Below are 27,794 nucleotides of genomic sequence, written 5' to 3' on the forward strand. Positions count from 1 at the left end.
ACACAGTGGGCGATCCCCAGTCAACACTATATTACATTATTTATATTAACATGAAAGAGGAATAGATAAAGCAAACTGTGCATGTCTGGCTTCCCATCACAGTCAGTTATTGGATTCAACATGTCAGCCAGCTCCAGCTAAAGGAAGACATTGCCAAGCTATTTGGTTGCCCTGAATTCATGTGTTGTAGAGTAGGGCTTGTCTGAGCAGTAAACTGAGATCGCTTTGTGTCTGTCCCCAGGCTAGTGTACCAGTAACATCAAAACACAACAAATACCGTAAATATAGCTGCTCCCTAAACTCCTTCTGAGGGAGAAAAAAAAAACCCTGTATGGAGAACAACCAGGAAGAAAACAGAAGAAACTCTCACACACACACACACACACACACACACACACACACACACACACACACACACACACACACACACACACACACACACTCACACACTAGTCACCCCGTTAGGTCTCTGTGAGGTCTTTTATTCATTCATTAATCCAACAGACACTATCAAAGCTGCCTAAACTCTTTTTTTAAAGGCTTCACTTCACTAAAGGCTCTCCTACCTGTTTCCCTACTGTATTTTATTTTATTTATTTATTTTGCTCCTTTGCACCCCATTATTTTTATTTCTACTTTGCACATTCTTCCACTGCAAATCTACCATTCCAGTGTTTTACTTGCTATATTGTATTTACTTTGCCACCATGGCCTTTTTTTGCCTTTACCTCCCTTATCTCACCTCATTTGCTCACATCGTATATAGACTTGTTTATACTGTATTATTGACTGTATGTTTGTTTATTCCATGTGTAACTCTGCTGTTGTTGTTTGTGTCGAACTGCTTTGCTTTATCTTGGCCAGGTCGCAGTTATGAACGAGAACTTGTTCTCAACTAGCCTACCCTGGTTAAATAAATGTGAAATAAAAGAGACTGATAGAGAGAGAGAGGCATAGACAGAGAGGAGAGCCCATTGGAGAACCATTTTTGGTTCCTTGGAGAACCATTTTTGGTTCCAGGTAGAACCCTCTGTGGAAAGGGTTCTACCTGGAACCAAAAAGGGTTCTACCTGGAACCAAAAAGGGTTCTACCTGGAACCAAAAATGGTTCTCCAATGGGCTCTCCTCTCTGTCTATGCCTCTCTCTCTATCAGTCTCTGTCTATGCCTCTCTCTCTATCAGTCTCTGTCTATGTTTCTCTCTCTATCAGTCTCTCCCTATGCCTCTCTCTCTATCAGTCTCTCCCTATGCCTCTCTCTCTATCAGTCTCTGTCTATGCCTCTCTCTCTATCAGTCTGTCTATGTCTCTCTCTCTATCAGTCTCTGCTATGCCTCTCTCTCTATCAGTCTCTGTCTATGCCTCTCTCTCTATCAGTCTCTGTCTATGCCTCTCTCTCTATCAGTCTCTGTCTATGCCTCTCTCTCTATCAGTCTCTGTCTATGCCTCTCTCTCTATCAGTCTCTGTCTATGCCTCTCTCTCTATCAGTCTCTGTCTATGTCTCTCTCTCTATCAGTCTCTGTCTATGCCTCTCTCTCTATCAGTCTCTGTCTATGCCTCTCTCTCTATCAGTCTCTGTCTATGCCTCTCTCTCTATCAGTCTCTGTCTATGCCTCTCTCTCTATCAGTCTCTGTCTATGCCTCTCTCTCTATCAGTCTCTGTCTATGCCTCTCTCTCTATCAGTCTCTGTCTATGCCTCTCTCTCTATCAGTCTCTGTCTATGCCTCTCTCTCTATCAGTCTCTGTCTATGCCTCTCTCTCTATCAGTCTCTGTCTATGCCTCTCTCTCTCTATGCCTCTCTCTCTATCAGTCTCTGTCTATGCCTCTCTCTCTATCAGTCTCTGTCTATGCCTCTCTCTCTATCAGTCTCTGTCTATGCCTCTCTCTCTATCAGTCTCTGTCTATGCCTCTCTCTCTATCAGTCTCTGTCTATGCCTCTCTCTCTATCAGTCTCTGTCTATGTCTCTCTCTCTATCAGTCTCTGTCTATGCCTCTCTCTCTATCTGTCTCTGTCTATGCCTCTCTCTCTATCAGTCTCTGTGTATGCCTCTCTCTCTGTCTCTGCTATGCCTCTCTCTCTATCTGTCTCTGCTATGCCTCTCTCTCTCTATCTGTCTCTGTCTTTGTCTCCCTCTCTCTCTCTCTATAAATAAACACACCAACTCAGGCAACACTGGAGGATTTGTACAGGGTTTAGCAGAGCTCTGCAGCTCGTAATACAGTACCGTCACACATTCTCCTGTGACTGCTGGGAGCACCACACCTGCTTCCTCACCTCTGATCTCCACAGCACCATCACTCTCCTGTGACTGCTGGGAGCACCACACCTGCTTCCTCACCTCTGATCTCCACAGCACCATCACTCTCCTGTGACTGCTGGGAGCACCACACCTGCTTCCTCACCTCTGATCTCCACAGCATGCTAATGTTACTCTAGCATCTTGAGTCACCCTAATCCATTTATACTGCACTACTTTTGACCAGAGCCGTATAAAATATATTTTGATTTGTTTAACACTTTTTTGATTACTACATGATTCCATATGCATTATTTCATCGTTTTGATGTCTTCAATCCAAACTATTGACTGGTACTGTATAAATAGGGAATATTGTGCCATTTGGGACATAAACTGTTTCAGATTAATGGAAGCTCTGTTGTTGAAATGTCTCCCTGTGTCCCCTCTGTTGTTGAAATGTCTCCCTCTGTCCCCTCTGTAGTTGAAATGTCTCCCTCTGGCTCCTCTGTAGTTGAAATGTCTCCCTCTGGCTCCTCTGTTGTTGAAATGTCTCCCTCTGTCCCCTCTGTTGTTGAAATGTCTCCCTCTGTCCCCTCTGTTGTCAAAATGTCTCCCTCTGTCCCCTCTGTTGTTGAAATGTCTCCCTCTGTCTCCTCTGTTGTCGAAATGTCTCCCTCTGACCCCTCTGTTGTTGAAATGTCTCCCTCTGTAGTTGAAATGTCTCCCTCTGTCCCCTCTGTAGTTGAAATGTCTCCCTCTGTCCCCTCTGTAGTTGAAATGTCTCCCTCTGTCCCCCCTGTCCCCTCTGTTGTTGAAATGTCTCCCTCTGTCCCCTCTGTAGTTGAAATGTCTCCCTCTGTCCCCTCTGTAGTTGAAATGTCTCCCTCTGTCCCCTCTGTTGTTGAAATGTCTCCCTCTGTCTCCTCTGTTGTCGAAATGTCTCCCTCTGACCCCTCTGTTGTTGAAATGTCTCCCTCTGTAGTTGAAATGTCTCCCTCTGTCCCATCTGTAGTTGAAAAGTCTCCCTCTGTCCCCCCTGTCCCCTCTGTTGTTGAAATGTCTCCCTCTGTCCCCTCTGTAGTTGAAATGTCTCCCTCTGTAGTTGAAATGTCTCCCTCTGTCCCCTCTGTAGTTGAAATGTCTCCCTCTGTCCCCCCTGTAGTTGAAATGTCTCCCTCTGCCCCCTCTGTAGTTGAAATGTCTCCCTCTGTCCCCTCTGTTGTTGAAATGTCTCCCTCTGTCCCCTCTATAGGAAGGCTGATGAAAGCCTGCAGGCCAGAAAGATACCTTTCTCTTTGTGAAAACACTTAGTAAGTTTGTGGATGCTTTTCCATCCAAGTCACTGTACCAATGGAACTGCTCTCTTTAGTTGTGGTTTGCCAATACGCCACAATGCTACATCAGTTATCCACCCTGTATGTACTTTCCTCTGTCTGTTTGTCTGAATGTAGGTCCGTCTCTCTAACCCACAGGGCCTGTATATAACAGCAGATTAAGGTGGAGGAGGCCTGTATATAACAGCAGATGAAAGGTGGAGGAGGGAAGGGGGAGGAGAGGAGGGGGGAGGATAGGAGGGGGGAGGAGAGAAGGGGGGAGGAGAGGAGGTGGGAGTAGAGGAGAGGAGGGGAGAGAAGGGGGAGGAGAGAAGGGGGAGGAGAGGAGAGGAGAGGAGAGAAGGGGGAGTAGAGGAGGTGGAGGAGAGGAAAAGAGGAGAGGAAAGTGGAAGGGGAGGGGGAGGAGAGGAGAGGAAAGTGGAAGGGGAGGGGGAGGAGAGGAGAGGAAAGTGGAAGGGGAGGGGGAGGAGAGGAGAGGAAAGTGGAAGGGGAGGGGGAGGGGGATGAAGGATGTAAATCAAACTTGACGTGCCATGATGCCGGGAAAACGCTGCGAGAACACTAGGGCGCGGTAACCTTGGCGATAAAAGACTGCCCCGCCCGCCACTGTACCAATAAAAGGGGTTTTGAATCATTTAAGGGACTGTAGCCAGAGTGTCTGAGCCAAGGCTAGATAACCTCTTTCATATGACAGGATGACTGGCCATCCACCCCAAGAGAACGTCTCTTATGCATGTTGTACTAATTACTAGGAACAATGTGAATAATCAGTAAAAAAAAAGCTGGTGTATATTTGATGAGCTCTGAGTAGCCAGAGACAAGCCCTCCAGACGAAGACACTATCATCCTGGAAGTTAATTGAATAAGCCTTTGTTGCTGCATCTCATTAAGACTAAGGCTAATATTATTAAATATTGTTGAATGGAGAGAGAAGCAGTCACAACACGAGACAACCTCAGTCTGAATGCTGTTAGAATCACTAACACATGGTCACTAATGTTCTAACTAACTATATAACTATGTCAGCACGTGCCAAGATATAAAACGACTTTACAGAGAAGTGTTAGGGGTAGTCAGAAGGTATGGATGGGGCTAGCAGTATGTACACATTCCTTCACTTCTCTCCTCTTCCCTTCTCTCCTCTTCCCTTCCCTCCTCTCCTCTCCTCTCCTCTCCTCTCCTCTCCTCTCCTCTCCTCTCCTCTCCTCTTCCCTTCCCTTCTCTCCTCTTCTCACCTCTTCCCTTCTCTCCTCTCGTCTTCCCTTCTCACCTCTTCCCTTCTCTCCTCTTCTCACCTCTTCCCTTCTCTCCTCTTCCCTTCTCTCCTCTTCTCTCCTCTTCCCTCCTCTCCCCTTCTCACCTCTTCCCTTCTCTCTTCTTCCCTCCTCTCCCCTTCTCACCTCTTCCCTTCTCTCTTCTTCTCACCTCTTCCCTTCTCTCCTCTTCTCACCTCTTCCCTTCTCTCCTCTTCTCACCTCTTCCCTTCTCTCCTCTTCTCTCCTCTTCCCTTCTCTCCCCTTCTCTCCTCTTCCCTTCTCTCCTCTTCTCTCCTCTTCCCTCCTCTCCCCTTCTCACCTCTTCCCTTCTCTCTTCTTCCCTCCTCTCCCCTTCTCACCTCTTCCCTTCTCTCTTCTTCCCTCCTCTCCCCTTCTCACCTCTTCCCTTCTCTCTTCTTCTCACCTCTTCCCTTCTCTCCTCTTCTCACCTCTTCCCTTCTCTACTCTTCTCACCTCTTCCCTTCTCTCCTCTTCTCTCCTCTTCCCTTCTCTCCTCTTCTCTCCCCTCCTCTCCCCTTCTCACCTCTCCTCTCCCCTTCTCACCTCTTCCCTTCTCTCCTCTTCTCACCTCTTCCCTTCTCACCTCTTCCCTTCTCTCCCCTTCTCACCTCTTCCCTTCTCTCTTCTTCTCACCTCTTCCCTTCTCTCCTCTTCTCACCTCTTCCCTTCTCTCCTCTTCTCATCTCTTCCCTTCTCTCCTCTTCTCATCTCTTCCCTTCCCTTCTCTCCTCTTCTCACCTCTTCCCTTCTCTCCTCTTCTCACCTTTTCCCTTCTCTCCCTTTCTCACCTCTTCCCTTCTCTCCTCTTCTCACCTCTTCCCTTCTCTCCTCTCCTCTTCTCACCTCTTCCCTTCTCTCCTCTTCTCATCTCTTCCCTTCTCTCCTCTCCTCTTCTCACCTCTTCCCTTCTCTCCTCTTCTCACCTATTCTCTTCTCTTCTCTCCTCTTCTTACCTCTTCCCTTCTCTCCTCTTCTCACCTCTTCCCTTCTCTCCTCTTCTCACCTCTTCCCTTCTCATCTCTTCCCTTCTAATCTCTTCCCTTCTCTCCTCTCCTCTTCCCTTCTCATCTCTTCCCTTCCCTTCTCTCCTCTTCCCTTCTCTCCTCTTCTCTCCTCTTCCCTCCTCTCCCCTTCTCACCTCTTCCCTTCTCTCTTCTTCCCTCCTCTCCCCTTCTCACCTCTTCCCTTCTCTCCTCTTCTCTCCTCTTCCCTTCTCTCCTCTTCTCTCCTCTTCCCTCCTCTCCCCTTCTCACCTCTCCTCTCCCCTTCTCACCTCTTCCCTTCTCTCCTCTTCTCACCTCTTCCCTTCTCACCTCTTCCCTTCTCTCCCCTTCTCACCTCTTCCCTTCTCTCCTCTTCTCACCTCTTCCCTTCTCTCCTCTTCTCACCTCTTCCCTTCTCTCCTCTTCTCACCTTTTCCCTTCTCTCCCTTTCTCACCTCTTCCCTTCTCTCCTCTTCTCACCTCTTCCCTTCTCTCCTCTCCTCTTCTCACCTCTTCCCTTCTCTCCTCTTCTCATCTCTTCCCTTCTCTCCTCTCCTCTTCTCACCTCTTCCCTTCTCTCCTCTTCTCACCTATTCTCTTCTCTTCTCTCCTCTTCTTACCTCTTCCCTTCTCTCCTCTTCTCACCTCTTCCCTTCTCTCCTCTTCTCACCTCTTCCCTTCTCATCTCTTCCCTTCTAATCTCTTCCCTTCTCTCCTCTCCTCTTCCCTTCTCATCTCTTCCCTTCTCTCCTCTCCTCTTCCCTTCTCTCCTCTTCTCACCTCTTCCCTTCTCTCCTCTTCTCACCTCTTCCCTTCTCTCCTCTTCTCACCTTTTCCCTTCTCTCCCTTTCTCACCTCTTCCCTTCTCTCCTCTTCTCACCTCTTCCCTTCTCTCCTCTCCTCTTCTCACCTCTTCCCTTCTCTCCTCTTCTCATCTCTTCCCTTCTCTCCTCTCCTCTTCTCACCTCTTCCCTTCTCTCCTCTTCTCACCTATTATCTTCTCTTCTCTCCTCTTCTCACCTCTTCTCTTCTCTCCTCTTCTCTACTCTTCTCTACTCTTCCCTTCTCTTCTCTCCTCTCCTGTATTACGTAGCTGTAAAACTTCTTCGGGTTCGGTGTCCCTTAAATGGGCAGTTGAGCTAACGTAGGCTAATGTGATTAGCATGAGGTTGTTAGTCTAACTGCACTGTCCAATTTACAGTAGCTATTACAGTGAAATAATACCATGCTATTGTTTGAGGAGAGAGCACAGTTATGAAAATGAAAAGTTATTAATGAAGTCTCCTCTTCTGTAGCTTGTAGCTGTTAAACAATGTAGTCTTCTCTCCTGTAGCTTGTAGCTTGTAGCTGTTACACAATGTTATTAATGTAGTCTCCTCTTCTCTTCTCTCCTGTAGCTTGTAGCTGTTAATATGGCCCATTAACGGGAGCGATATGACAACAGCCAGTCAAAGTGTAGGGCGCCAATTTCAAAACATCAAAAATCTCATAATTAAAATTCCTCAAACAGACATGTATCTCATACCAATTTAAAGCTAATCTCGTTGTTAAACCCACCACAGTGTCAGAGTTCAAATAGGCTTTACAGCAAAAGCACCACAAACGATTATGTTAGGTCACCACATAGCCACAGAAAAACACAGCAGTTTTTCCAGCCAGAGTCACAAAAACCACACATAGAGATACAAATTAATCACTAACCTTTGATGATCTTCATCAGATGACACTCATAGGACTTCATGTTACACAATACATGTATGTTTTGTTTGATAAAGTTAATATTTATCAAAATAGGAGTTTACATTGGCACGTTGCATTCACTAGTTCCTAAAACATCCAGTGATTTTGCATAGCCACGTCTTTCAACATAAATACTCATCATAAATGTAGATGATAATACAAGTTATACACATGGAATTATAGATATACCTCTCCTTAATGCAACCGCTGTGTCACATTTCAAAAAAACTTTACGGAAAAAGAAACCCATGCAATAATCTGAGACGGCGCTCGGAAGTAAAAATCACAATGGCGTCAACATAAACAAGAAATTACATGATAAATATTCCCTTACCTTTGATGATCTACATCAGAAAGCACTCCAGGAATCCCAGGTCCACAATAAATGTTTGTTTTGTTCGATAACATCCGTTATTTATGTCCAAATACCTTCTTTTGTTAGCGCGTGTGGTATACATATCCAAACGCTCATTCTGGTCAGCGTTACATCGGACAAAAACTTCAAAAAGTTATATTACCGGTCGAAGAAACATTTCAAACTAAGTACAGAATCAATCATTAGGATGTTTTTAACATATAGCTTCAATAAAGTTCCAACCGGAGTATTCCTTCGTGTCTTCATGGGCAATGGAACGCAAGTGACTACCATGAGGAATAAGCGTGATCAGAAAATGGCTGCTTCTCAGACACCTGATACATTCTGCTCTCATTCACTCCCACAACAACGTAGAAGTCTCATTCAAATTTCTATTGATGGTTGACGTCTAGTGAAACCCCAAGGAGGGGTTAGTAGTCTCCTCTCCTGTAGCTTGTAGCTGTTAAACAATGTTAATGTAGTCTCCTCTCCTGTAGCTTGTAGCTGTTAAACAATGTTAATGTAGTCTCCTCTCCTCTCCTGTAGCTTGTAGCTGTTAAACAATGTTAATGTAGTCTCCTCTCCTGTAGCTTGTAGCTGTTAAACAATGATAATGTAGTCTCCTCTCCTGTAGCTTGTAGCTGTTAAACAATGATAATGTATGCTTTATGTTCTGGTGTCTGGACTGAAGACAAAAAGATCTGAACTTTAAGTTTGTAGGTTAATTTAGTTCCTTCCAAAGTGGAGAGCCCTTGGACTGTTTAACATTAATTCTTAAGTAGCTATTTTTTAAGAAGCCAAAAGGGTGTGTGAGGTGTAATAAATCTTACAGCCAGGATCCCCCGAGTCATGCTGGGGTTTCTAAACACACTAAAACACACACACACGTACAAGCATGCACACACACACACACACACACACACACACACACACACACACACACACACACACACACACACACACACAGACACAGACAGACACACACACACACATATACACACACACACATTATTAAAACAGCAGCTGTGTGTGGGGCCCATGGCTAAGAGGGATAGAGAAAAACGAGGTATGCCCTTCACCTAAATTAAACTTGAGGCCATGGGCCAAATAGAATTTGGGATTCTATCAAATTTAACAAAGAGGGAAATGTGTCGGAAGAGGTTCAATCTAATTACATCAACATAGAACTATAACACTGATTAACATAGAACTATAACGCTGATTAACATAGAACTATAACACTGATTAACATAGAACTATAATGCTGATTAACATAGAACTATAACACTGATTAACATAGAACTATAACGCTGATTAACATAGAACTATAACACTGATTAACATAGAACTATAACACTGATTAACATAGAACTATAACACTGATTAACATAGAACTATAACACTGATTAACATAGAACTATAACGCTGATTAACATAGAACTATAACACTGATTAACATAGAACTATAACGCTGATTAACATAGAACTATAACACTGATTAACATAGAACTATAACACCGATTAACATAGAACTATAACACTGATTAACATAGAACTATAACACTGATTAACATAGAACTATAACGCTGATTAACATAGAACTATAACGCTGAACATTAACATAGAACTATAACACTGATTAACATAGAACTATAACGCTGAACATTAACATAGAACTATAACGCTGATTAACATAGAACTATAACGCTGAACATTAACATAGAACTATAACGCTGAACATTAACATAGAACTATAACGCTGATTAACATAGAACTATAACACTGATTAACATAGAACTATAACGCTGAACATTAACATAGAACTATAACACTGATTAACATAGAACTATAACGCTGAACATTAACATAGAACTATAACACTGATTAACATAGAACTATAACGCTGATTAACATAGAACTATAACGCTGATTCATATAGAACTATAACGCTGAACATTAACATAAAAGTATAACACTGAACATTACATTAACATAGAACTATAGCAATGAACATTACATTAACATAGAACTATAGCAATGAACATTACATTAACATAGAACTATAGCAATAAACATTACATTAACATAGAACTATAGCAATGAACATTACATTAACATAGAACTATAACACTGAACATTACATTAACATAGAACTATAACACTGATTAACATAGAACTATAACACTAAACATTAACATAGAACTATAACACTGAAGATTAACATAGAACTATAACACTGAACATTACATTAACATAGAACTATAACACTAAACATTAACATAGAACTATAACACTAAACATTAACATAGAACTATAACACTGAACATTAACATAGACATTAACATAGAACTAGAACACTGAACATTAACATAGAACTATAACACTAAACAATACATTAACATAGAACTATAACACTGAACATTAACATAGAACTATAACACTGAACATTACATTAACATAGAACTATAACACTGAACATTAACATAGAACTATAACACTAAACATTAACATAGAACTATAACACTGATTAACATAGAACTATACCACTGAACATTAACATAGAACTATAACACTAAACATTAACATAGAACTATAACACTGATTAACATAGAACTATACCACTGAACATTAACATAGAACTATAACACTGAACATTAACATAGAACTATAACAATGATTAACATAGAACTCTAGCACTGAACATTAACATAGAACTATAACACTGAACATTACATTAACATAGAACTATAACACTGAACAATACATTAACATAGAACTATAACACTGAACAATACATTAACATAGAACTATAACACTAAACATTAACATAGAACTATAACACTAAACATTAACATAGAACTATAACACTGAACAATACATTAACATAGAACTATAACACTGAACATTAACATAGAACTATAACACTAAACATTAACATAGAACTATAACACTGAACAATACATTAACATAGAACTATAACACTGAACATTAACATAGAACTATAACACTGAACATTAACATAGAACTATAACACTGAACAATACATTAACATAGAACTATAACACTAAACATTAACATAGAACTATAACACTGAACATTAACATAGAACTATAACACTGAACATTAACATAGAACTATAACACTGAACAATACATTAACATAGAACTATAACACTAAACATTAACATAGAATTATAACACTAAACATTAACATAGAACTATAACACTGAACATTACATTAACATAGAACTATAACACTGATTAACATAGAACTATAACACTAAACATTAACATAGAACTATAACACTGAACATTACATTAACATAGAACTATAACACTGATTAACATAGAACTATAACACTAAACATTAAGATAGAACTATAACACTGAACATTACATTAACATAGAACTATAACACTGAAGATTAACATAGAACTATAACACTGAACATTAACATAGAACTATAACACTGAACAATACATTAACATAGACATTAACATAGAACTAGAACACTGAACATTAACATAGAACTATAACACTGAACAACACATGAACATAGAACTATAACACTGAACATTAACATAGAACTATAACACTGAACATTAACATAGAACTATAACACTGAACATTAACATAGAACTATAGCACTGAAGATTAACATAGAACTATAACACTGAACAATACATTAACATAGACATTAACATAGAACTAGAACAATGAACATTAACATAGAACTATAACACTGAACAATACATTAACATAGAACTATAACACTGAACATTAACATAGAATTATAACACTGAACATTACATTAACATAGAACTATAACACTGAACATTAACATAGAACTATAACACTAAACATTAACATAGAACTATAACACTGATTAACATAGAACTATACCACTGAACATTAACATAGAACTATAACACTGAACATTAACATAGAACTATAACAATGATTAACATAGAACTCTAGCACTGAACATTAACATAGAACTATAACACTGAACATTACATTAACATAGAACTATAACACTGAACAATACATTAACATAGAACTATAACACTGAACAATACATTAACATAGAACTATAACACTAAACATTAACATAGAACTATAACACTAAACATTAACATAGAACTATAACACTGAACAATACATTAACATAGAACTATAACACTGAACATTAACATAGAACTATAACACTAAACATTAACATTGAACTATAACACTAAACATTAACATAGAACTATAACACTGAACAATACATTAACATAGAACTATAACACTGAACATTAACATAGAACTATAACACTGAACAATACATTAACATAGAACTATAACACTAAACATTAACATAGAACTATAACACTGAACATTAACATAGAACTATAACACTGAACATTAACATAGAACTATAACACTGAACAATACATTAACATAGAACTATAACACTAAACATTAACATAGAACTATAACACTGAACATTAACATAGAACTATAACACTGAACATTAACATAGAACTATAACACTGAACATTAACATAGAACTATAACACTGAACAATACATTAACATAGAACTATAACACTAAACATTAACATAGAACAATAACACTAAACATTAACATAGAACTATAACACTGAACATTACATTAACATAGAACTATAACACTGATTAACATAGAACTATAACACTAAACATTAACATAGAACTATAACACTGAACATTACATTAACATAGAACTATAACACTGATTAACATAGAACTATAACACTAAACATTAACATAGAACTATAACACTGAACATTACATTAACATAGAACTATAACACTGAAGATTAACATAGAACTATAACACTGAACATTAACATAGAACTATAACACTGAACAATACATTAACATAGAACTATAACACTAAACATTAACATAGAACTATAACACTAAACAATACATTAACATAGAACTATAACACTGAACATTAACATAGAACTATAACACTGAACATTAACATAGAACTATAACACTGAACATTAACATAGAACTATAACACTGAACATTAACATAGAACTATAACACTGAAGATTAACATAGAACTATAACACTGAAGATTAACATAGAACTATAACACTGAATAATACATTAACATAGACATTAACATAGAACTAGAACAATGAACATTAACATAGAACTATAACACTGAACATTACATTAACATAGAACTATAACACTGAACATTAACATAGAACTATAACACTAAACATTAACATAGAACTATAACACTGATTAACATAGAACTATACCACTGAACATTAACATAGAACTATAACATTGAACATTAACATAGAACTATAACAATGATTAACATAGAACTCTAGCACTGAACATTAACATAGAACTATAACACTGAACATTACATTAACATAGAACTATAACACTGAACAATACATTAACATAGAACTATAACACTAAACATTAACATAGAACTATAACACTAAACATTAACATAGAACTATAACACTGAACAATACATTAACATAGAACTATAACACTGAACATTAACATAGAACTATAACACTAAACATTAACATAGAACTATAACACTAAACATTAACATAGAACTATAACACTGAACAATACATTAACATAGAACTATAACACTGAACATTAACATAGAACTATAACACTGAACATTAACATAGAACTATAACACTGAACAATATATTAACATAGAACTATAACACTAAACATTAACATAGAACTATAACACTGAACATTAACATAGAACTATAACACTGAACAATACATTAACATAGAACTATAACACTAAACATTAACATAGAACTATAACACTGAACATTAACATAGAACTATAACACTGAACATTAACATAGAACTATAACACTGAACAATACATTAACATAGAACTATAACACTAAACATTAACATAGAACTATAACACTGAACATTACATTAACATAGAACTATAACACTGATTAACATAGAACTATAACACTAAACATTAACATAGAACGATAACAATGACCATTACATTAACATAGAACTATAACACTGATTAACATAGAACTATAACACTAAACATTAACATAGAACTATAACACTGAACATTACATTAACATAGAACTATAACACTGAAGATTAACATAGAACTATAACACTGAACATTAACACAGAACTATAACACTGAACAATACATTAACATAGACATTAACATAGAACTAGAACACTGAACATTAACATAGAACTATAACACTGAACAATACATTAACATAGAACTATAACACTGAACATTAACATAGAACTATAACACTGAACATTACATTAACATAGAACTATAACACTGAACATTAACATAGAACTATAACACTAAACATTAACATAGAACTATAACACTGATTAACATAGAACTATACCACTGAACATTAACATAGAACTATAACACTGAACATTAACATAGAACTATAACAATGATTAACATAAAACTCTAGCACTGAACATTAACATAGAACTATAACACTGAACATTACATTAACATAGAACTATAACACTGAACAATACATTAACATAGAACTATAACACTGAACAATACATTAACATAGAACTATAACACTAAACATTAACATAGAACTATAACACTGAACAATACATTAACATAGAACTATAACACTAAACATTAACATAGAACTATAACACTGAACATTAAAATAGAACTATAACACTGAACATTAACATAGAACTATAACACTGAACAATACATTAACATAGAACTATAACACTGAACATTAACATAGAACTATAACACTGAACATTAACATAGAACTATAACACTGAACATTAACATAGAACTATAACACTGAACATTAACATAGAACTATAACACTGAACAATACATTAACATAGAACTATAACACTAAACATTAACATAGAACTATAACACTAAACATTAACATAGAACTATAACACTGAACAATACATTAACATAGAACTATAACACTGAACATTAACATAGAACTATAACACTGAATAATACATTAACATAGACATTAACATAGAACTAGAACAATGAACATTAACATAGAACTATAACACTGAACAATACATTAACATAGAACTATAACACTGAACATTAACATAGAACTATAACACTGAACATTACATTAACATAGAACTATAACACTGAACATTAACATAGAACTATAACACTAAACATTAACATAGAACTATAACACTGATTAACATAGAACTATACCACTGAACATTAACATAGAACTATAACACTGAACATTAACATAGAACTATAACAATGATTGACATAGAACTCTTGCACTGAACATTAACATAGAACTATAACACTGAACATTACATTAACATAGAACTATAACACTGAACAATACATTAACATATAACTATAACACTAAACATTAACATAGAACTATAACACTGAACAATACATTAACATAGAACTATAACACTGAACATTAACATAGAACTATAACACTAAACATTAACATAGAACTATAACACTAAACATTAACATAGAACTATAACACTGAACAATACATTAACATAGAACTATAACACTGAACATTAACATAGAACTATAACACTGAACAATACATTAACATAGAACTATAACACTAAACATTAACATAGAACTATAACACTGAACATTAACATAGAACTATAACACTGAACATTAACATAGAACTATAACACTGAACATTAACATAGAACTATAACACTGAACAATATATTAACATAGAACTATAACACTAAACATTAACATAGAACTATAACACTGAACATTACATTAACATAGAACTATAACACTGATTAACATAGAACTATAACACTAAACATTAACATAGAACTATAACACTGAACATTACATTAACATAGAACTATAACACTGAAGATTAACATAGAACTATAACACTGAACATTAACACAGAACTATAACACTGAACAATACATTAACATAGAACTATAACACTGAACATTAACATAGAACTATAACACTGAACATTACATTAACATAGAACTATAACACTGAACATTAACATAGAACTATAACACTAAACATTAACATAGAACTATAACACTGATTAACATAGAACTATACCACTGAACATTAACATAGAACTATAACACTGAACATTAACATAGAACTATAACAATGATTAACATAAAACTCTAGCACTGAACATTAACATAGAACTATAACACTGAACATTACATTAACATAGAACTATAACACTGAACAATACATTAACATAGAACTATAACACTGAACAATACATTAACATAGAACTATAACACTAAACATTAACATAGAACTATAACACTGAACAATACATTAACATAGAACTATAACACTAAACATTAACATAGAACTATAACACTGAACATTAAAATAGAACTATAACACTGAACATTAACATAGAACTATAACACTGAACAATACATTAACATAGAACTATAACACTGAACATTAACATAGAACTATAACACTGAACATTAACATAGAACTATAACACTGAACATTAACATAGAACTATAACACTGAACAATACATTAACATAGAACTATAACACTAAACATTAACATAGAACTATAACACTAAACATTAACATAGAACTATAACACTGAACAATACATTAACATAGAACTATAACACTGAACATTAACATAGAACTATAACACTGAACATTAACATAGAACTATAACACTGAACATTAACATAGAACTATAACACTAAACATTTACATAGAACTATAACACTGAACAATACATTAACATAGAACTATAACACTAAACATTAACATAGAACTATAACACTGAACATTAACATAGAACTATAACACTGAACATTAACATAGAACTATAACACTGAACATTAACATAGAACTATAACACTGAACATTACATTAACATAGAACTATAACACTAAACATTAACATAGAACTATAACACTGAACATTAACATAGAACTATAACACTGAACATTAACATAGAACTATAACACTGAACATTAACATAGAACTATAACACTGAACATTAACATAGAACTATAACACTGAACATTAACATAGAACTATAACACTGAACAATATATTAACATAGAACTATAACACTAAACATTAACATAGAACTATAACACTGAACATTAACATAGAACTATAACACTGAACAATACATTAACATAGAACTATAACACTAAACATTAACATAGAACTATAACACTGAACATTAACATAGAACTATAACACTGAACATTAACATAGAACTATAACACTGAACAATACATTAACATAGAACTATAACACTAAACATTAACATAGAACTATAACACTAAACATTAACATAGAACTATAACACTGAACATTACATTAACATAGAACTATAACACTGATTAACATAGAACTATAACACTAAACATTAACATAGAACTATAACACTGAACATTACATTAACATAGAACTATAACACTGAAGATTAACATAGAACTATAACACTGAACATTAACACAGAACTATAACACTGAACAATACATTAACATAGACATTAACATAGAACTAGAACACTGAACATTAACATAGAACTATAACACTGAACAATACATTAACATAGAACTATAACACTGAACATTAACATAGAACTATAACACTGAACATTACATTAACATAGAACTATAACACTGAACATTAACATAGAACTATAACACTAAACATTAACATAGAACTATAACACTGATTAACATAGAACTATACCACTGAACATTAACATAGAACTATAACACTGAACATTAACATAGAACTATAACAATGATTAACATAAAACTCTAGCACTGAACATTAACATAGAACTATAACACTGAACATTACATTAACATAGAACTATAACACTGAACAATACATTAACATAGAACTATAACACTGAACAATACATTAACATAGAACTATAACACTGAACATTAACATAGAACTATAACACTGAACATTAACATAGAACTATAACACTGAACAATATATTAACATAGAACTATAACACTAAACATTAACATAGAACTATAACACTGAACATTAACATAGAACTATAACACTGAACAATACATTAACATAGAACTATAACACTAAACATTAACATAGAACTATAACACTGAACATTAACATAGAACTATAACACTGAACATTAACATAGAACTATAACACTGAACAATACATTAACATAGAACTATAACACTAAACATTAACATAGAACTATAACACTGAACATTACATTAACATAGAACTATAACACTGATTAACATAGAACTATAACACTAAACATTAACATAGAACGATAACAATGACCATTACATTAACATAGAACTATAACACTGATTAACATAGAACTATAACACTAAACATTAACATAGAACTATAACACTGAACATTACATTAACATAGAACTATAACACTGAAGATTAACATAGAACTATAACACTGAACATTAACACAGAACTATAACACTGAACAATACATTAACATAGACATTAACATAGAACTAGAACACTGAACATTAACATAGAACTATAACACTGAACAATACATTAACATAGAACTATAACACTGAACATTAACATAGAACTATAACACTGAACATTACATTAACATAGAACTATAACACTGAACATTAACATAGAACTATAACACTAAACATTAACATAGAACTATAACACTGATTAACATAGAACTATACCACTGAACATTAACATAGAACTATAACACTGAACATTAACATAGAACTATAACAATGATTAACATAAAACTCTAGCACTGAACATTAACATAGAACTATAACACTGAACATTACATTAACATAGAACTATAACACTGAACAATACATTAACATATAACTATAACACTAAACATTAACATAGAACTATAACACTGAACAATACATTAACATAGAACTATAACACTGAACATTAACATAGAACTATAACACTAAACATTAACATAGAACTATAACACTAAACATTAACATAGAACTATAACACTGAACAATACATTAACATAGAACTATAACACTGAACATTAACATAGAACTATAACACTGAACAATACATTAACATAGAACTATAACACTAAACATTAACATAGAACTATAACACTGAACATTAACATAGAACTATAACACTGAACATTAACATAGAACTATAACACTGAACATTAACATAGAACTATAACACTGAACAATATATTAACATAGAACTATAACACTAAACATTAACATAGAACTATAACACTGAACATTACATTAACATAGAACTATAACACTGATTAACATAGAACTATAACACTAAACATTAACATAGAACTATAACACTGAACATTACATTAACATAGAACTATAACACTGAAGATTAACATAGAACTATAACACTGAACATTAACACAGAACTATAACACTGAACAATACATTAACATAGAACTATAACACTGAACATTAACATAGAACTATAACACTGAACATTACATTAACATAGAACTATAACACTGAACATTAACATAGAACTATAACACTAAACATTAACATAGAACTATAACACTGATTAACATAGAACTATACCACTGAACATTAACATAGAACTATAACACTGAACATTAACATAGAACTATAACAATGATTAACATAAAACTCTAGCACTGAACATTAACATAGAACTATAACACTGAACATTACATTAACATAGAACTATAACACTGAACAATACATTAACATAGAACTATAACACTGAACAATACATTAACATAGAACTATAACACTAAACATTAACATAGAACTATAACACTGAACAATACATTAACATAGAACTATAACACTAAACATTAACATAGAACTATAACACTGAACATTAAAATAGAACTATAACACTGAACATTAACATAGAACTATAACACTGAACAATACATTAACATAGAACTATAACACTAAACATTAACATAGAACTATAACACTAAACATTAACATAGAACTATAACACTGAACAATACATTAACATAGAACTATAACACTGAACATTAACATAGAACTATAACACTGAACATTAACATAGAACTATAACACTGAACATTAACATAGAACTATAACACTAAACATTTACATAGAACTATAACACTGAACAATACATTAACATAGAACTATAACACTAAACATTAACATAGAACTATAACACTGAACATTAACATAGAACTATAACACTGAACATTAACATAGAACTATAACACTGAAGATTAACATAGAACTATAACACTGAACATTACATTAACATAGAACTATAACACTAAACATTAACATAGAACTATAACACTGAACATTAACATAGAACTATAACACTGAACATTAACATAGAACTATAACACTGAACATTAACATAGAACTATAACACTGAACATTAACATAGAACTATAACACTGAACATTAACATAGAACTATAACACTGAACAATATATTAACATAGAACTATAACACTAAACATTAACATAGAACTATAACACTGAACATTAACATAGAACTATAACACTGAACAATACATTAACATAGAACTATAACACTAAACATTAACATAGAACTATAACACTGAACATTAACATAGAACTATAACACTGAACATTAACATAGAACTATAACACTGAACAATACATTAACATAGAACTATAACACTAAACATTAACATAGAACTATAACACTAAACATTAACATAGAACTATAACACTGAACATTACATTAACATAGAACTATAACACTGATTAACATAGAACTATAACACTAAACATTAACATAGAACTATAACACTGAACATTACATTAACATAGAACTATAACACTGAAGATTAACATAGAACTATAACACTGAACATTAACACAGAACTATAACACTGAACAATACATTAACATAGACATTAACATAGAACTAGAACACTGAACATTAACATAGAACTATAACACTGAACAATACATTAACATAGAACTATAACACTGAACATTAACATAGAACTATAACACTGAACATTACATTAACATAGAACTATAACACTGAACATTAACATAGAACTATAACACTAAACATTAACATAGAACTATAACACTGATTAACATAGAACTATACCACTGAACATTAACATAGAACTATAACACTGAACATTAACATAGAACTATAACAATGATTAACATAAAACTCTAGCACTGAACATTAACATAGAACTATAACACTGAACATTACATTAACATAGAACTATAACACTGAACAATACATTAACATAGAACTATAACACTGAACAATACATTAACATAGAACTATAACACTAAACATTAACATAGAACTATAACACTGAACAATACATTAACATAGAACTATAACACTAAACATTAACATAGAACTATAACACTGAACATTAAAATAGAACTATAACACTGAACATTAACATAGAACTATAACACTGAACAATACATTAACATAGAACTATAACACTGAACATTAACATAGAACTATAACACTGAACATTAACATAGAACTATAACACTGAACATTAACATAGAACTATAACACTGAACAATACATTAACATAGAACTATAACACTAAACATTAACATAGAACTATAACACTAAACATTAACATAGAACTATAACACTGAACAATACATTAACATAGAACTATAACACTGAACATTAACATATAACTATAACACTGAACATTAACATAGAACTATAACACTGAACATTAACATAGAACTATAACACTAAACATTAACATAGAACTATAACACTGAACAATACATTAACATAGAACTATAACACTAAACATTAACATAGAACTATAACACTGAACATTAACATAGAACTATAACACTGAACATTAACATAGAACTATAACACTGAAGATTAACATAGAACTATAACACTGAACATTACATTAACATAGAACTATAACACTAAACATTAACATAGAACTATAACACTGAACATTAACATAGAACTATAACACTGAACATTAACATAGAACTATAACACTGAACATTAACATAGAACTATAACACTGAACATTAAAATAGAACTATAACACTGAACAATACATTAACATAGAACTATACCACTAAACATTAACATAGAACTATAACACTGAACATTAACATAGAACTATAACACTGAACATTAACATAGAACTATAACACTGAACATTAACATAGAACTATAACACTGAACATTAACATAGAACTATAACACTGAACATTAACATAGAACTATAACACTGAACATTAACATAGAACTATAACACTGAACATTAAAATAGAACTATAACACTGAACAATACATTAACATAGAACTATACCACTAAACATTAACATAGAACTATAACACTGAACATTAACATAGAACTATAACACTGAACATTAACATAGAACTATAACACTGAACATTAACATAGAACTATAACACTGAACATTAACATAGAACTATAACACTGAACATTAACATAGAACTACAACACTGAACATTAACATAGAACTATAACACTGAACAATACATTAACATAGAACTATACCACTAAACATTAACATAGAACTATAACACTGAACATTAAAATAGAAATATAACACTGAACATTAACATAGAACTATAACACTGAACATTAAAATAGAACTATAACACTGAACATTAACATAGAACTATAACACTGAACATTAACATAGAACTATAACACTGAACATTAACATAGAACTATAACACTGAACATTAACATAGAACTATAACACTGAACAATACATTAACATAGAACTATAACACTGAACATTAACATAGAACTATACCACTAAACATTAACATAGAACTATAACACTGAACATTAACATAGAACTATAACACTGAACAATACATTAACATAGAACTATAACACTAAACATTAACATAGAACTATAACACTGAACAATACAGTGGCAAGAGATGTATGTGAACCCTTTCGAATTACCTGGATTTCTGCAGAAATTGGTCATATAACTTGATCTAAACTAATAACACACTAACAACTATTCGTTTTCATGTCTTTATTGAACACACCGTGGAACCATTCACAGTGCATGGTGGGAAAAGAATGTGAACCCTTAGATTTAATAACTGGTTGCCCCCCCCCCCCCCCCCCCCCCCTTTGGCAGCAATCACCTCAACCAAACTTTTTCTGTAGTTGAGGTTCAGACCTGCACAACGGTCAGGAGGAATTTTAGGTCCATTCCTCTTTACAAAACTGTTTCAGTTCAACAACATTCTTGGGATGTCTAGTGTGAACCTATCTCTTGAGGTCACGCCACAGCATCTCAATCGGTTTGAGGTCAGGACTCTGACTGGGACATTCCAGAAGGCGTATTTTCTTCTGTTGAAGCCATTCTGTTGTTGATTTACTTCTGTGTTTTAGGTCGTTGTCCTGTTGTATCACCCAACTTCTGTTGAGCTTCAATTGGCAGACAGATAGCCTGACATTCTCCTGCAAAATATCTTGATAAACTTGGGAATTCATTATTCCGTCGATGATAGCAAGCTGTCCAGGCCCTGAGGCAGTAAAGTAGACCCAAACCATGATGCTCCCTCCACCATAGTTTATAGTTGCGATGAGGTTTTGATGTTGGTGTCCTGTGCCTTTTTTCCCTCCACACATTCTGTTTTGTTCCTTCCAAACAGCTCAACTGTAGTTTCATCTGTCCACAAATACACAGAAAATAAATAATTACCCACAACATTAGGTAGGGGGGAAAATGGCTGCCTAAGTATGATTCCCAATCAGAGACAACAATAGACAGCTGCCTCTCTGATTGGGAACCACACTCGGCCAAAAACAAAGAAATAGAAAACATAGAATGCCCACCCCACATCACACCCTGACCTCACCAAATAGATAAATAAGACGGCTCTCTAAGGTCAGGGCGTGACAGTAGTAGAGTAGGGGCCTGAGGGCACACACTTAATATATTGTGCTATAATATGTTGTACTATAATGTTTTAAAAAGTGTATAACTGCCTTAATTTTGCTGGACCCCAGGAGGAGCAGCTGCTGCCTTGGCAACAGCTAACAGTGATCCATAATAAATTCAAATACAGAACAGTTTTCATTGATTATACAGTATGTTACTAACCTGCTGGAGCAGCTGAAGGCAATAATCTGAAATAAAAGTGGTTGTTTTTTCCATCAGTAAAGGTACTGAGATTCCATCGTGAAGAGAATGAGACTATCGTTGAACTTTCTACTGCACTTTGTTTTCATCAAGTCGACGAAACATCAGTCTGATGAAAATGAGTTAGTTCACTGGCGTGCGATGTGTCTGGGTGGGGTTATATCCTTCCTGTTTGGCCCTGTCCGAGTCGATGAAACATCAGTCTGATGAAAATGAGTTAGTTCACTGGCGTGCGATGTGTCTGGGTGGGGTTATATCCTTCCTGTTTGGCCCTGTCCGAGTCGACGAAACATCAGTCTGATGAAAATGAGTTAGTTCACTGGCGTGCGATGTGTCTGGGTGGGGTTATATCCTTCCTGTTTGGCCCTGTCCGAGTCGATGAAACATCAGTCTGATGAAAATGAGTTAGTTCACTGGCGTGCGATGTGTCTGGGTGGGGTTATATCCTTCCTGTTTGGCCCTGTCCGAGTCGATGAAACATCAGTCTGATGAAAATGAGTTAGTTCACTGGCGTGCGATGTGTCTGGGTGGGGTTATATCCTTCCTGTTTGGCCCTGTCCGAGTCGATGAAACATCAGTCAGATGAAAATGAGTTAGTTCACTGGCGTGCGATGTGTCTGGGTGGGGTTATATCCTTCCTGTTTGGCCCTGTCCGAGTCGATGAAACATCAGTCTGATGAAAATGAGTTAGTTCACTGGCGTGCGATGTGTCTGGGTGGGGTTATATCCTTCCTGTTTGGCCCTGTCCGAGTCGATGAAACATCAGTCTGATGAAAATGAGTTAGTTCACTGGCGTGCGATGTGTCTGGGTGGGGTTATATCCTTCCTGTTTGGCCCTGTCCGAGTCGATGAAACATCAGTCTGATGAAAATGAGTTAGTTCACTGGCGTGCGATGTGTCTGGGTGGGGTTATATCCTTCCTGTTTGGCCCTGTCCGAGTCGATGAAACATCAGTCTGATGAAAATGAGTTAGTTCACTGGCGTGCGATGTGTCTGGGTGGGGTTATATCCTTCCTGTTTGGCCCTGTCCGAGTCGATGAAACATCAGTCTGATGAAAATGAGTTAGTTCACTGGCGTGCGATGTGTCTGGGTGGGGTTATATCCTTCCTGTTTGGCCCTGTCCGAGTCGATGAAACATCAGTCTGATGAAAATGAGTTAGTTCACTGGAGTGCGATGTGTCTGGGTGGGGTTATATCCTTCCTGTTTGGCCCTGTCCGAGTCGATGAAACATCAGTCTGATGAAAATGAGTTAGTTCACTGGCGTGCGATGTGTCTGGGTGGGGTTATATCCTTCCTGTTTGGCCCTGTCCGAGTCGATGAAACATCAGTCAGATGAAAATGAGTTAGTTCACTGGCGTGCGATGTGTCTGGGTGGGGTTATATCCTTCCTGTTTGGCCCTGTCCGAGTCGATGAAACATCAGTCTGATGAAAATGAGTTAGTTCACTGGCGTGCGATGTGTCTGGGTGGGGTTATATCCTTCCTGTTTGGCCCTGTCCGAGTCGATGAAACATCAGTCTGATGAAAATGAGTTAGTTCACTGGCGTGCGATGTGTCTGGGTGGGGTTATATCCTTCCTGTTTGGCCCTGTCCGAGTCGATGAAACATCAGTCTGATGAAAATGAGTTAGTTCACTGGCGTGCGATGTGTCTGGGTGGGGTTATATCCTTCCTGTTTGGCCCTGTCCGAGTCGATGAAACATCAGTCTGATGAAAATGAGTTAGTTCACTGGCGTGCGATGTGTCTGGGTGGGGTTATATCCTTCCTGTTTGGCCCTGTCCGAGTCGATGAAACATCAGTCTGATGAAAATGAGTTAGTTCACTGGCGTGCGATGTGTCTGGGTGGGGTTATATCCTTCCTGTTTGGCCCTGTCCGAGTCGATGAAACATCAGTCTGATGAAAATGAGTTAGTTCACTGGCGTGCGATGTGTCTGGGTGGGGTTATATCCTTCCTGTTTGGCCCTGTCCGAGTCGATGAAACATCAGTCCGATGAAAATGAGTTAGTTCACTGGCGTGCGATGTGTCTGGGTGGGGTTATATCCTTCCTGTTTGGCCCTGTCCGAGTCGATGAAACATCAGTCTGATGAAAATGAGTTAGTTCACTGGCGTGCGATGTGTCTGGGTGGGGTTATATCCTTCCTGTTTGGCCCTGTCCGAGTCGATGAAACATCAGTCTGATGAAAATGAGTTAGTTCACTGGCGTGCGATGTGTCTGGGTGGGGTTATATCCTTCCTGTTTGGCCCTGTCCGAGTCGATGAAACATCAGTCTGATGAAAATGAGTTAGTTCACTGGCGTGCGATGTGTCTGGGTGGGGTTATATCCTTCCTGTTTGGCCCTGTCCGAGTCGATGAAACATCAGTCTGATGATGTTACGGTGAGTGAATGAGGACCCAAAAGCGAACTAACTTAAACAGAGCTTCTTTAATGACCAAACATAGGTAGGCTCAGATAGACCGGCAGATTCCGACAGGACAGGACAAGGTTACAGCAAACATGACGATAGTCTGGCTCAGGCATGAAACACAACAAACAAGAATCCGACAAGGACAGGAACAAAAACAGAGAGAGATATAGGGACCTAATCAGAGGGAAAAAGGGAACAGGTGGGAAACGGGGTGAATGGGTAGTTAGGAGGAGACAAGGCACAGCTGGGGGAAAGAGGGGGAGAAAAGGTAACCTAACAACGACCAGCAGAGGGAGACAGGGTGAAGGGAAAGGACAGAAACACACAACATGACAATACATGACAGTACCCCCCCACTCACCGAGCGCCTCCTGGCGCACTCGAGGAGGAAACCTGGCGGCAACGGAGGAAATCCTCGATCAGCGCACGGTCCAGCACGTCCCGAGAGGGAACCCAACTCCTCTCCTCAGGACCGTACCCCTCCCAATCAACGAGGTACTGGTGACCACGGCCCCGAGGACGCATGTCCAAAATCCTGCGGACCCTGTAGATGGGTGCGCCCTCGACAAGGATGGGGGGGGGGGGGAAGACGAGCGGGGGCGCGAAGAACGGGCTTAATACAGGAGACATGGAAGACCGGGTGGACGCGACGAAGGTATCGCGGAAGAAGAAGTCGAACTGCGACAGGATTAATGACCCGAGAAATACGGAACGGACCAATGAACCGCGGGGTCAACTTGCGAGAAGCCGTCTTAAGGGGAAGGTTCTGAGTGGAGAGCCAAACTCTCTGACCGCGACCATATCTAGGACTCTTAGTTCTACGCTTATTAGCAGCCCTCACAGTCTGCGTCCTATAACGGCAAAGTGCAGACCTGACCCTCTTCCAGGTGCGCTCGCAACGTTGGACAAAAGCCTGAGCGGAGGGGACGCTGGACTCGGCGAACTGAGATGAGAACAGCGGAGGCTGGTACCCGAGGCTACTCTGAAAAGGAGATAGCCCGGTCGCAGACGAAGGAAGCGAGTTGTGGGCGTATTCTGCCCAGGGGAGCTGTTCTGACCAAGACGCAGGGTTGCGAAAAGAAAGACTGCGTAAGATGCGACCAATAGTCTGATTGGCCCGTTCTGCTTGACCGTTAGACTGGGGGTGAAAGCCGGAAGAGAGACTGACGGAAGCCCCAATCAAACGGCAAAACTCCCTCCAAAATTGAGACGTGAATTGCGGACCTCTGT

This window comes from Oncorhynchus mykiss, chromosome 18 (genome assembly GCF_013265735.2).
Source record: "Oncorhynchus mykiss isolate Arlee chromosome 18, USDA_OmykA_1.1, whole genome shotgun sequence".
Lineage (NCBI taxonomy): Eukaryota > Metazoa > Chordata > Actinopteri > Salmoniformes > Salmonidae > Oncorhynchus > Oncorhynchus mykiss.